At 38.1% G+C, this 13,127-nt stretch overlaps 1 protein-coding gene and 1 long non-coding RNA gene across 2 annotated transcripts in view; one reads left to right on the top strand and one right to left on the bottom strand.

The window, feature by feature from the left end:
• The window catches only part of LOC131351769 (uncharacterized), a 277,436-nt gene that overhangs the window by 110,844 nt on the left and 153,465 nt on the right, over window positions 1–13,127 (bottom strand). The window lies entirely within an intron of this gene.
• Window positions 124–7,772, top strand: LOC131351784 (uncharacterized). Its single transcript, XR_009204433.1, has 3 exons — window positions 124–4,252; window positions 5,259–5,396; window positions 7,476–7,772. It is a non-coding gene; the product is annotated as an uncharacterized LOC131351784 (long non-coding RNA).

The raw sequence follows: 13,127 nt of genomic DNA on the forward strand, positions 1-13,127 counted from the left end.
TGATTTAAGTACAGAGAATGTGAGTGATTCTAGTTCAGATGTTCAAAATTCAGATGACTTGTCATGCAATATTGAGCTCAAAGTTGCCTCACTATTATTAAAGCTAGAACACATTTTCCTTGTTCCCAGTGTAGCTGTTGATGAGCTTTTACAAGAGTTTGACTATTTAATAAGGACTGCTTCTACTCCTCTTATCCATCAAACCATAGCTCAGCATCTTCAGAATAGTAACTGTGAAGTAGATCAAACTGTTCTGAAAGAACTAGCATCTGCTCTTTGTAAGTCAAATCCAGTTACAGCTTGTTTTGGTTGTGATGGTCCACTTTCCACTGCATGGAAGTGAAAGATCTACTATAAAAAATAATTCAATATTGTAGAACCTGCAGAATATGTTCTTGACTCACAGAATAGGAAATCATTCCAATACATCCCTATACTAAAATCTTTACAACAAATACTGAGTTGTGAAACTTTATTGGATAAAGCAATTAATTTAAAAACTCATTAAGTCAAACCTGATAAAACCCTGTATAGATCCTTCTATGAGGGTAGTAATTACAAAGAAAATGTGGTGTTATCACAGGACTGTGCTATTTCACTGATATTGTATGTAGATGATTTTGAAATTTGTAATCCGTTTGGTACTTCAAGGAAAAAACAAAGTCTTTGGGGTATATTGAACATTGGGCAATTTACCTGCCAGTTATCACTCCTCTCTGTCATCTATATATTTGCCTGCCCTTATTCATAGTGATGATGTTAAGTGCAACAGTGTGTTGAAGCCTTTGATAGATGGAACAACATGGAGTGTTTATTTCTAAGTTGGGGAAAACCCTGAAAGGCTTAGTTCATTGTGTAATAGCAGACAACCTTGGGGCCCACAGTATTGCAGGTTTTGTGGAAAATTTCTCAGGAAAATATGTCTGCAGATTTTGCACAGCAGAAAATATTGATATTCAAATAAAAGAGGTCAATTCAGGAGCTTTCTCTCTTAGGAGCAAGGAAATTCATACTTGTCATCTCAAAGCTATTGATGAAAATTCATTGGCCAGTCATTTTGGTGTGAAAAGGAAGTGTGTGCTGTCTCAAAATCTGCCATATTTTAATGAGACTCAGGGTTTCCCCCCAGATATAGTTCATGATCTCTTTGAAGGGATTATCCCTGTTGAAATTGCCCTTTGTCTTAATGTGTTAATTTCCAAACAATATCTTACATTAGCTGGTTTAAATGAAGCAATAATAGCATTTCCATTTAAGTGGACTGATAAGACAAACCGTCCCCATCCTGTGCTACTCACCTACACAACAAAGAAAACAACTGGAGGAAATGCACATGAGAACTGGAGTTTGCTGAGATTTTTTCCTCTCTTGATTGGATGCAGAGTTCCTCCTAATGAACCAGCATGGCAAATCCTCTGTGAACTAAAGGACATTGTTGAACTTCTTGTAGCACCATATCACACTGACGAATCTGTTGCTTATCTTGATTTCAAGATATCTGAACACAGGACAGTATTCCAAAAGTTTTCCCCATCAAAGAATTACATCATTATTTGGAACACTATCCACAGTTGATACGTCAGTTTGGCCTGCTGGTTGCACTGTGGACTATGAGATTTGAAGCAAAACAGCTTCTTCAAAACAGCAGTCCGTCAAACAAACTGTTACAAAAATGTATTGTATTCTTTAGCTCAAAGGCACCAATTTCAGACTGCACACAGTCTGCTCATGTGTCAACTTGCTAAACCAATTTTGGAGGTTACAGATGTTTCAATACTTCACATTGATGTCATTAATCAGGATATTGCACTGGCAGTGAAACAGAAGCACCCAGATATCATCAGTGTGAACCTTGCAAAAAATGTCACCTACAACGGCTTCAACTACAGGACTGGAATGGTGGTAGCCCATGGGTCGCTGGCAGGACTTCCAGAATTTTGTGAAATAGTTCACGTGATTGTTCTTCACAAGAGTCTTACTTTCATTGTCAAAAAACTGGCTGCATGGTACCTGGAACATTATCGAGCTTATGACGTGGCCATATCTACTCCCAGAGAACTAAGGCTTGTTGAGGCACATGAGCTGAGAGATCAGTACCCTCTGGCTCACTATATGGTTGGTGGTCGGCGCCTCGTCTCCTTGAAGAGACACATATATGCATAAGGTTGGATATGTAAGGATGTTGGGCTGGTAATGTTTAAATTACATTTTTCAATACAGTATGTGGAATGTATTTTTTCAGGTGTGTGTGTGGGATCAATCTCAGTTGTTCTGTCAGACAAAACAACCTGTTGTTGTAGAGATGTTCCCATTTCATGTCTAGGGTCCAGTGTGAGATGGTAACACAAAAGGGAGAATTACATACATTAAAAACAAATCTTAACATATAATAATTTAAGTACTTTAGACTCTCATTTTTCAAACTGAAAATGCCACTTGTAGTGAAACAGTGTAACACTAACAATTCCATGCAAATTCAGTAGAGCGCTTGGTTGCATAATTTACTACAAAGTATTAAGTCTGTGTAGGTAAATGTATTATTAAAAACATGGTTGAATTTAATATTGAATATATATGAGATGTGGAATATAACTAATACTTGCACTTAAACAGTTTTGATTTTCTTTTTCTTTTTTTTTTACTAGATCCATTTGGATGGGCTGCCATGACAACGAAGAGGCCAGCTAAGTTGTGCATTATTCTGAATCCTGATGATGTCAGGAAGCTAATTTTGCCACATGGAATTTCAGAAACACTAGAAGAGCTTATGGATGAAGTCAGGAAAATATGTGGATTAACTGAGAGTTTTAGGCTGCAGTACCAAGACAGAGATTTTAGAGATGCACTAGTAAACTTGACATCTACTGCTGAACTTGAGGACTTAGCCACTGTCAAGGTTATCCCAGTAACAGAAGACTGCAGGGAAACATTTGATCACTGTGTTCATGACTCGCTGTCTGTTCGTTCAGATGATGCAGAGCTCCTGTCCTCAGCATCTAGTTCAGTTTCTACAAGAACTCAAATGTGGCCAAGAGAGTTTTGTATACCAGTATTCTCTTATGACACTGAACTGCAGTTAGAAAAGGGAAATACAGCATATAAAGCAAACATGACAAGACTGACACTGAGCTCAAAAATGAAGTCAGATATTCTGGAAAAGGTAGCTGAAGAGATTTTCAAGTACAAAGCATACCCAACAGATTCTGACTTTTGTGATGTTGCAGAAGCACTCATTAGGAAGCATCCATGCCTCACTGAACCTGGGTCATACAGCAGGTGCTATGGATGGAAGCAGAGACTGAAAACAAAGATGGGCAACTACCGAACCCAACTTAAGGGCATTGGGTGTTCTGAGTTGCTTGCAAATTCACTGAATTCCAAAGCTCCAGATGATGCATTGCCAATGAAGAAAGTAAAGAGACCAAGGCAAGGAAAGGCCAACCATATTCCTGACATTCCAGTTGGAGAAACTCCAGGAAAACTGGAGAGTGAGAGAGTGACACTTTTAAGTGAAGTGAAAGAGAGAGAGGCAATCACACAGTGATAAAGGACAAAATGGCCAAAACCTTCTCACTGAGAAGGCAAGAACACACACACACACACACACGTACAACCAAGATCTGATCTCAGAGGAGAACTGAACTGTGCTGGACACGGACACACACACACATACATAATACACACGCACAAAAAAAAAAAAAAAAGAACTGAACTGTGCTGGACAGTCAGACACACACACACCAAATTATCCTGTTTGCACGTACATGCCACTTTACATTTATATATATTTATATTAATGCTGTTTACATGTGTCACTTTAATATCTGCAGTCACTGTATACACTGTTCTTTGCACATTGTCTTGTTCATTGCACAAAGTCGGCCTATATGTTGTTTGTCTGCACTGTCTTGTCTTGTCTTGTCTTGTCTTGTCTTTTCTTCCTGTGCACTTCTGTTTTTTGTCTAGTTCTTAAAGACTGCACCTTAAGTATAGTTTAATTTTTAAATTATAGTTTAATTTTTTTATCTCTATGTTTAGCTCTATGTTTGTCTGCGTCACTGTACTTTGTCTGTGTTCTGTGTAGCACCTCTGCTCTAGGAGGAACGTTGTTTCACTTCACTGTGTACTGCATCTGCTATATATGGTTGAAGTGACAATAAAGCTTCTTTGACTTTGACTTGAAATTGTGGAGAAGGAAATGGGAGTGGAGGAGCTGAGAGAGAGATGGCCTGCATTGTTCAGCATGGATGAGGTACGTTGAAGTAGTTAAGATTTTCATTTAGTGGGAAACTTTGAGAGTGGTGTGCCACCAAATAGGTTCACAAAATTATCCAGAGAACTTGCAGAGAAAAACAAAGAACAGAAGTTGTCCATCTTAGAATGTGAGAGGGTTCCAATTTGTATCTAGCAATGTGTGCAGCTTTCCAGTGTATTGGTCATTGTTTGATTATATGAATACTTAAATTAATGTGTATGGGTCAGAGCATGCTTGTAACAAGAATGATGTTGACTTAGATTTCTTCATTGTGGAAAAAGATATACTGTAATATAAAATTTATTAATAATTTGAGCCACAATTCAGAAATCATGTTTTCATGTAAAATTTCAACTGTCAAGGCCACACACACACATATACTTTCCAGAGGTTTCAATTCACATTGATACTGATTGTTACTGCAATCCTAGGATACAAAGTCCAATTCTTCTTCTGTTTTTTTTTTTAAGATCAATGCTGAATTTCTTAGAATCACAACAGTTCTGCTTCAAACAAGATTCCTGGCTTCCTTAGACAAGCACTAGAGCAGGTTAATTGAAATAATCAGAAAGAAGGGAGGAAGTGTGAGAGAGAAGACTAGGGAGATACTCGCTCAGTAAAGCACATATTAACTTTCAATCACAAATGTAAAACTGTGAACAGGGCTCTACGTTTACATTTATTGTTAGGGACATTGTTTTCATGAATGTGTCCATTAGAACCAGTAGAATAAAACCTATAGTTGTTGTTCACACGTTACTGTGTGCTGTCCGAGTACAGGATTCAAGGAACGCTGTGTTCATTATATCACACTTTCCAAGCCTAATGAAACAATCAGTTCTCTCGTCTGTAAGGCTTTCCCAGGTCAGATATGAACTTAAGTTTCTAGATTGACGGACTTTTTAACTAGTTTGCTCAAAGCATTGGTAATTCTTTGTATACAGATTCAGTGCTATATGGTTGATACGGCAAAGTAAATCCTATATGTAATGTCTATCTTTAGTCAGGTTGTACAATTGGACTAGATCAGTTTTGTCTGTGTGTCTCGAGCCTGGACGTGAATCTAAGACGAGAGTGTCTGCTGAAGTGCCTTACTGTGTACTTGGGGGAGGACGTTGGCCAACTCATTAAAGACTATCTGGTAAGCATTTTGGAATGAATAACTAAAGCCTTAGAAATGAAAAATGTTATTCTTATTAAATTGTCAAATCAGACTTCAAACCTACACACACACTACTTACAAAAAGTCAGGGATATTTGACTTTCAGGTGAAATTTTGACATCATGAGACCAAGATGACACCTAACAATTGACAAGTTATTGAGATGTTGACATTTTTTGTTGTGGTATACCCACCACTGTTGTTAGCTTTTGTTTCAAACTGTTTGAGGTGAAGAAATTACCATTGCATGCTTCTACTTAATAAATGCTCTGTGTTCATGATATAATATCACTGTAGCATGAACGTTTTACATTTTACATAAATTTCACCCAAAAGTCAAATATCCCTAACATTTTGAGTAGTGCATGTCCCCAGGTCTTACCAAGAGTGCTCAGGCTCATGATACATTTATGGTCGTCTTCTTTCTTTTGTCAAATCAGGTCTGTTGTGTACTCTGTGATGCTAGGTTCAAGTTCAGTATTACTGCTTTAACAAATGATTCCATATAACCTTGGTGACAGTCAGTGGTCATTGGCAGGGAGTGATTTTCTTAGATATCATGTGCTGAACTAAGAAAAGGTGTATACATTTCAAACAATAATATTATTCTGTCTTCAAGGTGATGCACCAATACAAATCAAAGTAATGTGAGGAAGATGACACATGTCCTGACTAAAGACATCAACATTATAGTAGAAAAAGCCTTCATCCAACTCTACAGTTCTCCTGATTCATTTGCCAAAGACCTTCTATTGGCTGGTAGTTTAATACTCACAATATCTCTGTATATGAACTTGTTCATGGCTGTAACAACAGCAAGCACCTCTTTCATCAAATAATCTCTGATAAATCCACTCTACATTATTTGCCTATTCCCAGACAATTTTAGAAACTATCTGGTGAAAACTTGTGTACTTAACTGTATCAGTTAAGAAACAGATATTTCCCACTCGAGTTGGTGGAGACCAAAAACAGAGCTAAAACAGACTGAATACTTGACATTCATCAGGTCGACCCAGACATGTAAAAGAATACTAAGGTAATTCAGAGAATAAGGTGGTGAGTCCAAATCCCAGGACCACCAAGCTGCCCCTTCTGGGCCCTTGAGCAAAGCCCTTAACCCTCAACTGCTCAGTTGTATGAAATGAGATAAATGTAAGTTGCTCTGGATAAGGCTGTCTGCCAAATGCTGTAAGTGTGATATCATAAAGTGATTCTGTCCCACGTTGGCTATTAAACAATATAGTTTTGAGAAGAACTTTATCCCACTAACAGAATTACTAGCAGTAATTCTCTATATACTTTTTCCTCATTTAATACATTTACTATAGATTTGCTGTGGCATGGTATTTGTAAAGGATAAATTATACACCTGGACTATAACTAGACATTTTAAGTTTGAAGGCTTTGTTCTTTCACAGGAGAGTCAGGTTAGCTTGGACATAATGGCCATACACTGCCTCCAAGTTGCAGACTCTGGAGTAAATTAAAATTTCCAGATACAAAGTTAGTGACAGAATATTATCAACTGTGATGCAACATTTACACAGAGCCATTTCCTTTTTTTTTAATTGTAGAGAGAAATATTTGCAGTGTCAGTTTTCTCTTACATTTCAGCAGATGCTTTCACTTGTCAGAGCACAGCTCTATGTAATGTGTTTTGTGCAATAACTTAAGATGTTGGCTATTAGAAAAATATTTTGAGGGACTGTCATCACCTGCTTACTCATGAAATAAGAGTAAGCAGCTCTATCTGCTAAACTTATTTTAAATTACATCTTTTGCATAAGGCTGGATCAAAACTAAGTTGTTGATCTGTCTCAATTATGCACTTCATTACTTTATTACACAACTTTATTACTGAAATTTCTAGTGATATATCTGATATCACCAATTGTTTTGGACAGTTCCTTGACATCATTTGACCTAAATATGCAATAAATCATCTTGGGTGATTTTTGCACTCTCACAGTGATCAATAATTGTGATTTTTACGTCTGTACATCGCACACTGGTTTTGTCAAATATAACAATTTTTCCAATAAATGCTTGCATTAGGTTGTTCAGAAGGACAAAGCAGTATCTGAACTTGAAAGGTGCACCATGGCCGTGTTTGTCCTCAGGGAAGAAGGAAATCCTCTCCAGGCACCACAGGAAATTGGGATTGTGATTGAAGGTGTGGAAGTCCTTAATGAGTTGCCATCAGTCGCACATGCATTTGCTATGTTGTTTGGCATCATCTATGTGCTAAACCTGAGCTATCCAAGTGAGCTCAGACACATTTTTGAGGCTCTGCAGAAAATATTTATGGAAACAGAGCCCAAAAAAATGTCACGCAGGGTTTTCAGTCTCAGTGTCCAGCTTTAAATGTCTGATAAGTCATTATATACATCTGGATACATCATGTTTCATTCTATTTTATAGCTTGTATTCAAATAAAACATTGTTACATTTGAATTGACAGCGAAGTAACTAAACGCAGGCCTTTATTTCTCGTTTTGTCTGCTTTAAGTATGTTACTAAAATATTAATACCTTTTGTGTATTATACCAGCAAGTGATGGGAACCAGCTGGTGCAATATTTCTGTCATTGTGACTTTTACATGGAACAAACATGGCATCACGTCAACAGTATTTTTCTTAGGCTTACATTTGTTTTAAAGTGACGTTGCATTCCGACACTCAGGTCACTAATGTTTCCACGTTTTTAATATAGATAGTGTTTATGCAGTTCTTAGCAGTTAGAACATTACACATCTCAAGTTTCAAATTATAACAGAGATGTAGAGTTTAACCTGATAATATTTATGTAATGAAAAATGTTACAGAATAAATCTTATCCAAAGACCATAATTGACATTATGCACTTTTTAATTTTTCTCATGTAAGTGTTTTTGTTGTACACTATACCTTTTTATGTTTCTGGATTGAAAATGCATTTTGTGGAAAGTAATGTATATTTTAAAAAACAGAATAAATGTGTCTTTGGAGGAGAACTTTACTGTCTATTTAGTGTTATTTTGGTAATAAATTTGCCTCTAAGTAAAATGAAGTAAAATTGTAATGTATTATGTTTTTTTGGTTTGTATTCACGTTCACATTTAAGTTCTTTGAAAGCAGAAAACTACACAAACTTATCTGTAGCTACATTTTTGGATTTAAGTCAGAACAAGATATTGATTTAGCTACAGTTATAAATTTTAGTTTGTACAAAATCACACGTTTAACTTGAGAAAAATTAATAAGGTAACTTGAAGCAAAATTACAGCAATTAGTTTTTTCCAAAGTAAAAACTACATTTGGATTTAATGATCAATTTTAGGTTTTCAAATTTGAGGACGTATCGTCTTTAAACTGTTCCTACATCTTGAATTCTTACTCTACAGCCACATAAACTACATTAAACTTTTTAAACTGTGACTGTAGCTTGTAAATACTATTTGACAATGTATTGCAAAAGTTTAAGCAACATATTGCTTTGCTTTCCGCAATCACGCATTTTCTTCTGGAAATGCAAAATTCTAGTTAGTGTGATTGTGTAAGCAGTCACACTCTTGTTATTGTCAATCTTTATTAGTGTGATTGCGTAAGCAATCGCACTCTTGTTATCATCACTATTTATTATTATTATTCCGTTTCCTGGGCGCGCTACTAGTCCTAAATGGTAATAACTAAAAACATGGTTCCAATGCTAAAATGTTCATCATGTGTTTCTTAAGTGTACTATTACTTTTCATGCTGATAAGTATTGTAGTTTATTTTATATTAATTTTAAATGCATTTGTTACGGACTTCACTTCCTGGTTTCCACACGGGCATTTAAGGAGAGCGCGCACAGTTCGTTTTTTCTTGGAGATTTTCGGGAGATGCCGTAAACAAGCATGTAAAACGTTACTAGTCCTAAACGGTAATAGCTAGAAACATGGTTCCAATGCTAAAATGTTGCCCATGTAGTGCTTAAGTGTGCTATTACTTTTCATGCTGATAAGTTTATTTTATATTAATTTGTAAATGCATTTTTATGGACTTCACTTCCTGGTTTCCGTACAGATCGGTCTTTCTCAGAGATTTTCGGTAGAAGCCGTAAACAAGCATCTGTAGATGTCGTAAACAAGCATGTAAAACATTACTCCACTGAACTCAGTAGTGTTATAAGCTGCAGCTTAGCTTATTAGGTAGAGCGCGCAATAATACGATAATAGCTAGAAACATGCTTACAACGCTAAAATGCTGCTTAGGTGTGCTATTACTTTTCATGCTGATAAGTATTATAGTTTTTTATATGGATTTGTAAATGTATTGTTCACGGACTTCAGACCGCTGCTGTGTGAGTGAGTGTGTGTGAGTGTGTGTGTGAGTGTGTGTGTGAGTGTGTGTGTGAGTGTGAGTGAGTGTGTGTGAGTGTGTGTGTGAGTGTGTGTGTGAGTGAGTGTGTGTGAGTGTGTGTGTGAGTGTGAGTGAGTGTGTGTGAGTGTGAGTGTGTGTGTGTGTGTGTGTGAGTGAGTGAGTGTGTGTGTGTGTGTGAGTGTGTGTGTGAGTGAGTGTGTGTGTGTGTGAGTGTGTGTGTGTGTGTGTGTGTGTGTGAGTGAGTGTGTGTGTGTGTGTGTGTGAGTGTGTGTGTGAGTGTGTGTGTGTGTGTGTGTGAGTGTGTGTGTGAGTGAGTGTGTGTGAGTGAGTGTGTGTGTGAGTGTGTGTGTGTGTGTGAGTGTGTGTGTGAGTGAGTGTGTGTGTATGTGTGTGTGTGTGTGTGTGTGAGTGAGTGTGTGTGTGTGTGTGAGAGTGTGAGTGTGAGTGAGTGTGTGTGAGAGTGTGTGTGTGTGAGTGTGTGTGTGTGTGTGTGTGAGACATCAGCTAGAGTGAAGGAAGAGGTTTGTTTTTTTTAAGTCGTATCGTCTTTAAACTGATATTTAAGCAGAGCACACACGCTGGTTCGTGTAGACTTCATATTTTAACTTTATTTTGTGTTTATTATTCAATAATTTTTTGCAATAGTTTAAGCCTGTATAGTTTTTATATACACTATATTGCCAAAAGTATTCGCTCACCCATCCAAATATTCAGAATTAGGTGTTCCAATCACTTCCATTGCCACAGGTGTATAAAATCAAGCACCTAGGCATGCAGACTGTTTTTACAAACATTTGTGAAAGAATGGGTCGCTCTCAGGAGCTCAGTGAATTCCAGTGTGGAACTGTGATAGGATGCCACCTGTGCAACAAATCCAGTCGTGAAATTTCCTCGCTCCTAAATATTCCACAGTCAACTGTCAGCTGTATTATAAGAACGTGGAAGTGTTTGGGAACGACAGCAACTCAGCCACGAAGTGGTAGGCCACGTAAACTGACGGAGCGGGGTCAGCGGATGCTGAGGTGCATAGTGCGAAGAGGTCGCCAACTTTCTGCAGAGTCAATCGCTACAGACCTCCAAACTTCATGTGGCCTTCAGATGAGCTCAAGAACAGTGCGCAGAGAGCTTCATGGAATGGGTTTCCATGGCCGAGCAGCTGCATCCAAGCCATACATCACCAAGTGCAATGCAAAGCGTCGGATGCAGTGGTGTAAAGCATGCCGCCACTGGACTCTAGAGCAGTGGAGACGCGTTCTCTGGAGTGACCAATCGCACTTCTCCATCTGGCAATCTGATGGACGAGTCTGGGTTTGGCGGTTGCCAGGAGAACGGTACTTGTCTGACTGCATTGTGCCAAGTGTAAAGTTTGGTGGGGGGGGATTATGGGGTGGGGTTGTTTTTCAGGAGCTGGGCTTGGCCCCTTAGTTCCAGTGAAAGGAACTCTGAATGCTTCAGCATACCAAGACATTTTGGACAATTCCATGCTCCCAACTTTGTGGGAACAGTTTGGAGCTGGCCCCTTCCTCTTCCAACATGACTGTGCACCAGTGACCAAAGCAAGGTCCATAAAGACATGGATGACAGAGTCTGGTGTGGATGAACTTGACTGGCCTGCACAGAGTCCTGACCTCAACCCGATAGAACACCTTTGGGATGAATTAGAGCGGAGACTGAGAGCCAGGCCTTCTCGTCCAACATCAGTGTGTGACCTCACAAATGTGCTTCTGGAAGAATGGTCAAAAATTCCCATAAACACACTCCTAAACCTTGTGGACAGCCTTCCCAGAAGAGTTGAAGCTGTTATAGCTGCAAAGGGTGGACCGACGTCATATTGAACCCTATGGATTAGGAATGGGATGTCACTTAAGTTCATATGCGAGTCAAGGCAGGTGAGCGAATAGTTTTGGCAATACAGTGTATGTAACGGAGGCTCGTGCTAGGTGCCATGCAGCGAGTTGTATAAAGCATGTTTCAACTTGCTTATAAGTCACCTTGCTTTTACTCCCTTTACTCCACTGATCTCAGTAGTATTATAAGCTGCAGTTTAGCTTATTTGTTAGAGCGCCCGTGCTTAAGTGTGCTATTACTTTTCATGCTGATAAGTATTGTAGTTTATTTTATATAAAATTTTAAATGCATTTTTCACGGACTTTACTTCCTGGTTTCCGTACGGACTAGCTGTGACGTCAGCTAGAGTGAGTGAAGAGGTTTGTTTTTTTAAAGTCGTATCGTCTTTAAACTGTAGCTACAGCTTCAATTCTAACTGTACAGCTACATGCTACCTTAAACTTTAGCTATGCTTCACTTCCTGGGCTTCATACTGACATTTAAGCATAGCGTGCATGCTAGTTCGTTTAGACTTCATATTTTAACTGTAACTTTAGTTTATGTTTATTATTTGAGAATTTTTTGCAAAAGTTTAAGCATGTATAGCTTTTATATATGTAACGGAGGCTAGCGGTGGTGCAGGCAAAGCGGTGTTGGTAAATACTACTTACACAGACTACATTAAACTTTAGCTATGCTTCACTGCCTGGGTTTCATACAGACATTTAAGCATAGCGCACACGATAGTTCGTTTAAACTTCATATTTTAACTGTGACTTTAGTTTGTATTTATTATTTGAGAATGTCTTGCAATAGTTTAAGCATGTACAGCTTTTATATATGTAACGGAGTCCTGCGCTAGGCGCCGTGGAGGCACCGAGAGTTGTATAAAGCATGTTTAGCCTGTATATAAGTCACGTTGCTGTGTGGTACTTTGTTAGCGCGCCCACCTCCCATGCTTTTGGAAACTGTGACTTTAGCTTGTAAATACTATTTGACAATGTATTGCAATAGTTTAAGCAACATATTGCTTTGCTTTTCACAATCAAACGTATTTTCTTCTGGAAATGCAGAATTTTAGTTACAACTTAATGCTCCTGTTTACGTGATCAGTTCAGACTCTTAGACACAGAAAAACAGAAGAGAACATCTTCCTTATTCAGAGGAGGAAGTGTAGAGCTGATTAAGTTGAAATGTTTATTACACTCACATGTGTAATGTACTGATTATGTGTCAGTCACTGCAGATAGGTGATGATCAGTTCAGTACAGAGACAATGTATGTTACTGTTAGAAGACTTGTTGTCTTGTGCTTTGTTTTCTGGTTTAAACCCCGATATAAAGCACTGAGAATGAAATGAAATCCACTTCCCAGTAGAGCAAAGCACCTCACTGCTATAACTACTGTATACCTCTCACTACTTGTTCCTAATCCCACATCCTCCTCATCACCAGAGTTCAAATAAATCTTTATTTAATCTTTATTACTGATAATAAATCTAATCTAGAGAGCAAGTTAGACACGTTAGTTAGACAT

Source organism: Hemibagrus wyckioides, linkage group LG04 (assembly GCF_019097595.1).
Source record: "Hemibagrus wyckioides isolate EC202008001 linkage group LG04, SWU_Hwy_1.0, whole genome shotgun sequence".
In the NCBI taxonomy this organism is placed as follows: domain Eukaryota; kingdom Metazoa; phylum Chordata; class Actinopteri; order Siluriformes; family Bagridae; genus Hemibagrus; species Hemibagrus wyckioides.